The sequence below is a fragment of the Callospermophilus lateralis genome, chromosome 8, assembly GCF_048772815.1.
Source record: "Callospermophilus lateralis isolate mCalLat2 chromosome 8, mCalLat2.hap1, whole genome shotgun sequence".
In the NCBI taxonomy this organism is placed as follows: Eukaryota; Metazoa; Chordata; class Mammalia; order Rodentia; family Sciuridae; genus Callospermophilus; species Callospermophilus lateralis.
This window is the reverse complement of record NC_135312.1, coordinates 5,580,869-5,589,557: the sequence shown is the minus strand read 5'-3', so window position 1 is coordinate 5,589,557 and position 8,689 is coordinate 5,580,869. Positions and strand designations below refer to the sequence as shown.

Below are 8,689 nucleotides of genomic sequence, written 5' to 3'. Positions count from 1 at the left end.
ATGTAGGCTATTTATTCTTAAAGAGAACTTTGGTCATTTGCATCTTTTTAAGGAATTTCTAAAATTTCATCCAAATTGTTGAATTCATTGGTATAAATTTTCTTATAATCTCTTATTTTCTTTTTACTAACTGTAGAATCTTTAGAAAAGTTACCTCCCTCATTCTTGATGTTGGTGATTTATATATTTATCATTTTGTCCTGATCAGTCCAGTGAGGAGTTGATAATAATATTGAACTTCTCAAAGAACTAGTTTTTTGATCTACTATGTTTTCTCATAAGTTTTTGCCACCTTGATTTCATTCTGACTTTTATTATTTTCTTTCTTCTATTTTATTTGATTTTGTTTCCTATTTTTCTAGTTTTTAAAAAATGTATCAGTCATTTAATTATGTTCTTGGTATGAAATTTAGGACACCAAAATACAGAATGCTTCCTGAATTTGCCTATCCTCCTTGGATGGGGCCATGCTAATGTTCTCTGTATTGTTCCAATTTTAGTCTATGGCACTGTTTGCCTACTTTTTTTAAATGAAGAAGGTGAGATTATTGATTTCAGACTCTACTTTTTTTTAAATATAGACACTTTTTGTGTTATCCCCCAGAGGCTGTGCCGCAGTCTGGCTGGGCACAATTCAGGAGCCACTTGTCAAAAGAAACTAACTTTATTTTTAGAACCACACAAGATAAACAAAACAGCTCCTCAGGAAAAAACCCTCAGAGCCCAACTGCCACCACCGGCTTCCCACAAGCCACACACCCCAACAACCTCTTCCTCTCACAATCCTCCTGCTCTTGAGGCCGATTGGCTGGGTCGCATGGGCGGAGTCAAAAAAGTCCCCCAATGAGCAGCTCCATGGTCTGAAAGGGCAGGGAAACAGCCCAATGAGCATCACCGCAGAGGAGCCAATCAGCTAGATGTTGCTGGGGCCACTGTGAGCCAATCATCAGCTGGCAGTCTGAAAGTTTGCTGGGGCCCCTTCAGCTCATCAGCTGGCAGTCTGGGCCCTTTGGCTGTGGCTCTCAACAAGTCTGCTTTAGCCGAATTCTGGAACTTTCAATGTAGTGTGGTTTCATTTTCATTCAATTCAAGACATTTTAAATATCTCTTTTGATTCTATGGATTTCTCTATCAGTGTGTTATTTAGTTTCTAAATATTGTAGGCTTTCCAGATACCTTTTTAAAATTGATTTTTAATATAATTCTATTATAATCAGGGAGCATTCTTTGTGTATTTGAAAGAATTTGAACTTCTGGGTACTTGATTTATGGCCAACAGATGCACTTGTTGGTGATGTTTTTAAAGTGCTGGGATTGAATCCAGAGCCTTGTGTATGCAGGGTAAGCACTCTACCACTGAGCTGCTGCATCCCCAGCTCCTGCTGAATGTTTATGTATGCTTGAAAATAATATGTATTCTGCTGTTGTTGAGTGTTTTTAAAATCTCAGTTGGCTTAAGTTGGTTGATGGTATGGTAAATAACTGCTGTCCTCCTCAGTGTTCTATCTATCATTTCTGCCAGTTACCGAGATGGAGTGTTGAATTTGACTATAACTGTGGATTTGCCTAAGTGTATTTTTAATTGTCAGTTTTTGCTTAACGTTTTAAAACTCTGATATTATAGGTGTATAAATGCTTAGAATTTTTATATCCACTGTATTAATTGAGTCCTTAATCATTGTGAAGTAGCCCTCTGAGTCCCTGGTAATATTCTTTGCTGAAATCTACTCGGTCAGATGCTCATACAGCCTCATTAGCTTCCTTTGTTTAGGGCTTATTTCTCTTTTGTCCGGGGGACTTTTCTTTTTTAAACATTTATTTAGGGGAGGTTTGATGTTGATGGTGATGTTTCCTCTAAGCTTTTCTATGTTTTAAAAGACTTCTGTTTCGCCTTCATTTCTTGCAGGTATTTTTGTAAAGCATGAATTCTAGGCTGACAGTGGTTGGCTTCAGAACCTGAGATGCTGCTCCCTGTCTTATGCCCCACCCCTTTTCTGATCAGCGGTCTCCAGGTCATCCTGACCGCATCTCCACCCTGTGTGATGTGTGTTCTTTCTTCTGGTTGCTTTTAGTGTTGTGTCTTTACCTCTGGTTTAAGTCAGTCAGTTTATGAGAGTTTTCAGGGTTGTTTTCTTCTAGTTTCTTTTGTTTGAATTGTGTTAAGGATGTTTTACCAACTTTGGAAGATTTTGGCTATTTCTTGAAATACTTTCCCTTCCCATCCTTTCACCTCTGTTTCTATGGTTCTATTCACATGTGTGTTAACTTTTGTTGTGGGGGGGGGTCTATTTCTATCTTTGTGTCACTGTGGGTAGTTTCTGTTGTTATGTCATAAATTTCATTAGTCACTTCTTTTGCAATGTCAAATTTGTCATTAATAACATCCAGTGTATTTTTTAGTCTTAGACACTGTGGTTTTTTTCATCTCTAAAAGTTTGATTTTGGGGGGTTACTTTTTAAGATGTAAATCATTCATATAGATCTCCAAGCAGGCGGAATATGGTTATAACCACAGTCATGAAATCCCTGTCTACCAGTCCTAACATCTGTGCCATCTCTGGGTCTGTTTCTATTGATTGATCTTTCTCATTCATGGGTCATATTTTCATAGTGCTTTGCATACCTAGTGATTTTTCATTTGGTTCCAGGCATTGTGCATTTGACCTTGCTGGATGCTGGATATTTTAGTATGCCCATAAGTCATCACGAGTTTTCTTTTGGGATATAGGTAAGCTAGTTGGAAACAGTTAAATTCTTTGGGGTACTTTTAAAAGTCTTGTTACGTGGGAGAAGGACACCACTTAGTTTAGGGAAGGTTTTTTCCCCACTTGAGCATTTACCCCATTGCACAAATAATTAGGCTTTGCCCTGTAGCCAATGGGAAGAGGAGGTGTTCCTAGATGTGCATGAGACCCAGAGATTTTACCCTCTCCCAGTTTCTGAGTTTCCTTCCCAGCCTCAGTCACTGCACTCCTCCCATTTTCTGACTTTCCCCTTGTCTCTTTGTGAGCTCTGGCTGCTTAGCCTCCCTGGGCCCTCAGCTTGGTCATTCCCACTCAGGGAGCTCACTGGGCTCCACCTGGGCTACTGCTTCCCGCCACTTCCAAGAACATCTCCTGAGGCTGAGTTTGACAGACAGCAAAGTGACCCCCTAAAGACCCCCCATCCCAATCCCAAGAGACTATGAATATGTTATGTTACTTGGCAAAGGATAATTCAGGCTGGATGTGGAAGTAAGGCTGCTAATCAGGTTGACTTTGAAAAGGGGGATTATCCTGGATCATCCGAGAGGACCCCTGTAACCACAAGGATCATTGAAGGTTAATGAGGAAGAAGGTTAATGAGAAAGGAGGTTAATGAGGCAGTGGTAGAGCCAGACAGAGGGCAGAGAGAGAAGGGCTTGGCCCCAAACAAGAAGTGTGGGCAGTCTGCAGAAGCTGGGGAGGCAAGGTAAGAAACTGTGGCATCTAGAGGTAACTGTCCTCTTCCATCACCTTGGTTCCAGCCCCAGGTGGTTTTGCTGCTAATATTGTAGCAATTTGTTACAGCAGCAACAGGAAACAATGATACAGATCCGGCACCATGGCGAAGTGCTGTTCTAACAAACTCTGAAATGTGTGGAAGTGGCTTTGGACAAGAGGCACAGCTCAGAAGCATTCTGGGATTTTTAGGAAAGGTCCAAGTTGCCCTGAACCGCCTGGTCACAGAAATACAGACGTGAGCAAGTGTGTGGTGGGTCCTCAGGATCAGGCAAGGGCAGCAGAGAAACCCGCATTGTCCTGGAGAGCATCTGGCTCACTGCCATCAGCTGTTAGTTGAGCCCTGGATCTAGAAGGTGCTGCTGGTGAAGGCTCAGAGGAAACTTGGAGCTTGCTGTTGGGAACCCGAGTGAAAAGAGTCCTGTGACGGTGGCAGAGGACTTTGTGGGCTCGTGACCCACTTTAATGGAAAAGCAGAACTTGTCAGCTCTGAAAGTGGAAATTTAGCTGAGCAGGTTTCTAAACATTTTCCCCATTACACCCTTCCACCCCTTCCCAAGCCACCCCTGCAGCCACACTGCCAAGGCTGCCTCTGCCTAAAGCTTCTTCCGCGGAGGCCACGGCACATATTCTTTGAGGCCTCTTTTGTGCACGTTATAGTTTGGAGATTCTTTGTGCCTGGTGGGTCTATTGGAAGTTCATTTTTTTTTTTTTTATTACTGAGTAGTAAATTATTGCATGAATACCACAGATTGTTTACCTGTGTTTCCATTAATGGACAGTTTCCAGCTCTGGCTATTATAATACAGCTATAAATATTTGTTAGCATACATTTTCATTTTTATTATATAATGTTAGAGTTATAGCATTCTTTGGGAAAGAATGGGCCCTTGAGAACTGAAAGACAGACAGACATGCAGACTCTGAAGACAGAACTGTGAACCCCAAACTCCGCCAAGCCTCCCTTGCCGGTAGAGATCGCCATCCCCCATCTCAGGAGGTTGGCCTCCTGTGGCCTGAAACTGTAGCGAGCTTCCTGGGTGGAGGCACCCAGGGTCCTGCTGCTTATGGAGCAGTAACTCCCCACTTCCCAGCCCTGACAACCCCGTTCTGCTTTCTTCTCTGTGGTTTTGACTGCTTTAGGGGCCTCACACGGAGGGAGCCCAACCGCACTTGCCCTCTTGTGCCTGCTTCTCTCTCTTAGCATAATGTCCTCAAAGTTCGCCCAGGTCTAGCACATGTCACAGTTTCCTTCTCTTCTGAGGCTGAACAACATTCCATTGTTTGGCTCTACTACGTTTTTTTGAACTCACTCATTTTCCAATGGGCACCTGAGTTGCTTCCATGTTTCAGCATCAGCGATGGTGCCCGAATATCTCCCTGCTCTGAATTCTTCCGAGAATAGACTCGGAAACAGAATTGCTGGATCCCAAGATTGTTCTTCCCTCACTTTCCAAGGAGTGGCCGCAGGGTTCTCCATGATGCCCCGTTTTCCACACCCACCAACGCTGCTCATGGTCCGATCATTCCACCTCCTCCTCCTTTCTTCCCGTTTGTTTGATAGCCGTCATTCCAGGGAGCTGACGTTGGCATTTCACGGAGATGAGATTTGCTTTCCCAATGACCGCTGGTGGGAGCACTGCTCATGGGACTGTTTGTATATCTTCTCTGGAGAAATGCCTATTCAATCCTTTGCCCATTTTTGAAGAGTGTTTCCTTACTGGTGTTGAGTTTCAGGAGTCTGGTTCTGGATGTTGATTCCTTATTGCGTCCGTGATTGGAAATTCTCTCTTCCCTCTTGCATGCTGCTCTTCTATTCTGTCCATAGCAACTTCTCCTTTTCCAGTGCTGAGGATTGAACCCAGGAGTGAGCTACCCCTGAGCTACAGCCTCAACTCGTTATTTTTAAAATTTTGAGTCAGGGTCTCTGCGTTAGTCATTTATTCATTGTAACCAAAATACCTGACAAAGGCAACTTGGAGGAGCAAAGGTGTGGTTTGACACGTGGTGTCAGAGGTTCCGGTTCATGGTCGGCTGGCTCCACTGCTCTGGGCCTGAGATGAGGCAGAATGTCACGGAGGAAGGGCATGCTGCCCTCAGGTGAACCATCTCTGTGTACGCGGCTTGGCACACGGATTCATTTTGCTAACTGACTCTGTCCTCGACCAGGCTGTTCCCGGGGTTTCCCTGGAGCAGGCCATATTCCTCAGGACACAGTGACACCAGGGCAGTGTGCTGGGGAGGGGCTGGATCTTTTGGGGGCTCCTGAGATGTACTGGTGAGTTCTTCTTCAGACGTTGAGCTGAAAGGCAGGAGAGTCAGACAGTGTCGCCAACAGGAGACTGTGCTCTCCCAACCTGCTGTCACAGGAACCCGCGGACCCTGGCCCCAGCAATGCTCTGGGGAGTTTGTCACCGTGCCTAGCGGGAGCTGACGTTTCTGACGCTGGCTTGGAGGAAGCCTCTCGACGGTGTGGCCCCCAGGACCTTAACGGGCCTCCCCATGCTGTCTCCGCTGGGCTGACCGGTGCCCTGGCTCGGGCTCTCCAGCCTCCCTTTCCCACACTCAGGCATTTCCTCCACAGGCTTTGCAGTGTCCCTGTGTGTCTGCCCCTTGAAGGACCTGGACTGACCCAGGGAGGAGAGGACAGAGTGGGTCACATGTCTGCAGTGCCCAGGCCCAGGCCCAGCGTGGGCATGGGGCCTGCCCCCTCCCAAGCTCAGCTACGGGGCCTGAAGAAGGGGCCAGGGGACGCCCACTCCTCGCACTCACCCCGTGGAAACCAAGTGAATCCCGGCACGTAAAACACACCCATGTGACCACTGCCGCCTTCCACATTGCCCAGAAAGGTTGGCTTCGTGCACACGCAGAGGTAGAGGTGGTGACCCAGGGGCCCGGGGCTTTCAGGGCATGTCCTGACGGGAACTTTGGGAACGTGGAGCTCCTAGGATCAACTCTGGACCAAGCTGGAGTGACTAACAGACTCGAGGCCAAGCCCTGCCCTGAGGGCCTCATCTGCCTGACTCAAGGACACAGCCTGGGCCCATGGCCTGTGGCTCAGCGCCTCAACTGACCAGGGCGGGGCTCCTGGCCGTGTTGGAAGGAAAGTCAGCCCGGCTCTGAGATGGGCCCGTTCCCAGGATCTGAGGATGTGGCCGGGCCCTCGGGATCTGCGCTGAGCCCGGGCAGGCCCCCGTGTGGGGCTGGTTCCAGTTCCTCTGAATCTGACACGATGACTAGATAGTCATTCTCTGAGGCTCCGATTTTACTTAATTTATTTTTATTCCTAGCAGCTCGATGGGAAATGATTGCAAGGGTCGAGTCAGGGCAGTCAGCACTGCCCTCAGCTCCGCCGCCTGCCAATCATCGCCGTGAGACTTTCCAAACCTCTTCCGACTGTTTCGAAACACACTTGGCATTACTGCTAACTCCAGTCGCCCGGCCGCGTAACAGGACATCAGAACCCGTCCCTCCTCGTTGTAATTCTGGAGCCTCTGATGAATCTCTCCTGGTCCCTCCCTCCCTGTCGCCCCCTCAGTCTCTGCGGATTCTTTGAGTCCTGACGTCCAGCGCAGCCTCCACTCCTCCAGGAGCCCCCACACCGCCGGTCAGGCGGCCCTGGCCTGCAGCACCCGGTGCTCATCCTGGGCTGGTGGCCTGAGATGGCATGCGGTGGCTCTGCGTTGGCCAACTTCCAATACTGAAGAAGTGCAGGTGACCTCCAGCTCGACGGAGGAAGGCCATGGATGCAGAAGACACTGTGTCACTTGCTTTCCTCCCCCACTTGGTGACAGATGGGACGGAGGTCACTAGTTGGCAGAATGAAGCCAACGGTTGGGAGGCGGCAGCATTAGCTGGGCAATCTCCTGTGCCAGGAGCCACAGCCCTTAATCCTCCCTGCAGCCCCAGGACAGGCACTGACGCTGCCCCCGTGTCATCCACGAGGAACCCAGGCCCAAGTTACAGCTCCCTTCGGTGAATCCCTCAGCTGGAGGCGCCCGGTGACATCCGGTTTTCTTTCTGGGGCTTTAGGCTTCGCATAGGACTGAGGGTGGCTGTGAAGGGCCCCTGGACACTGCAGAGGACAGCTCTTTCCTTCCTTTTTGTTCTTAGGCAAAGATGTTCCAATTCACCCAGAAGTACTGCCAGCAGCACACCTGTCCCCACGCCCCACCGCCAGAGCTGTCAGGTGTCAGCATTGTGTCCTGCTTGCTCAGATTTTCATTTCTGAAAGAAACAGACACAGGCAGTTGGGGTCTCCCCTCTATTGATCTCCCTCTGCTGCCCCAGGGAGAACTGTCACCTGACGGAGAGGGTGACGCCCGCGGGGTCTTGTCATTGTCTGGTGTGTGTGCAGATATTCATAAGCAACCACAATAGTGTTTTGTGACTTCGGATGGGACAGATTCCATGCTAGAAATGCTTCTGGGCACCTCGTCTTTTCCGATCTTGTGTCCTCACCCTGGTCTGCACAAGAGGCCAGCTGACTGATTCCATCTGCTTTCTACGATCCAGTGCCGTCGTCCACACTGCCGGGCTTTCGGTTTCCCACTGAGGGACGCGGGCTTTGCTCTCAGTGCTCCGATATTGTACGTGGCGCTGCAGTGGAAGTCTGTGTTTTCTTGTGGAAAGCTTCCTTGTGCATGTGGACCACAGAGTGTAGCTACTGGGCCACAGCATCCCCCCCAACCTTCTCCTCCCCTCCCTTTCCTTCTTAGCACACACAACCATTCCAAATTCTCAATTTGGAACAGATCCTCACTATCGGTCCCTGCATGGGCCACTTGTTTATTTGCTATCGAATCTACAGATCTATGCATCTGTCCATCCGTCCACTATGGTCTGAAACTGTCCTCTAGGGTTGACGTGTTGAAACTTAATCTCTGATGTGCTGGTTTTGGAGGGTGACTGGTGGCCCATGACTGTCATGAGGGCGGGGACCTTATGGACGAGGTCAGGACCTTTACAAAAGAGTATGAGGTGCAGGGACGTTGTCCTCTGACCTCTTCTACCGTGGGAGGGCCCAGGGTTTCTCCTGTTGCCCTTCTGCCTTTGCCATGTGAGCACACAGCACTATCTTGGAATTGGGGAGCAGGCCCTCCCCAGAGGCCCAGCCTTGACCTTGGACTTGCCACCTCCTCAGCTGGGGAAATAAGTCTGCCTTCCTCTGACCCTCTCTCAGGTACTGTGTCAGAGCAGCACAGACTGAG

General features: G+C 48.5%; 1 pseudogene; it reads right to left on the bottom strand.

The window, feature by feature from the left end:
• Window positions 1–418: 418 nt before the first annotated feature.
• On the bottom strand, window positions 419–518 carry LOC143406651 (U6 spliceosomal RNA; annotated as a pseudogene).
• Between the last annotated feature and the right edge of the window lie 8,171 nt (window positions 519–8,689).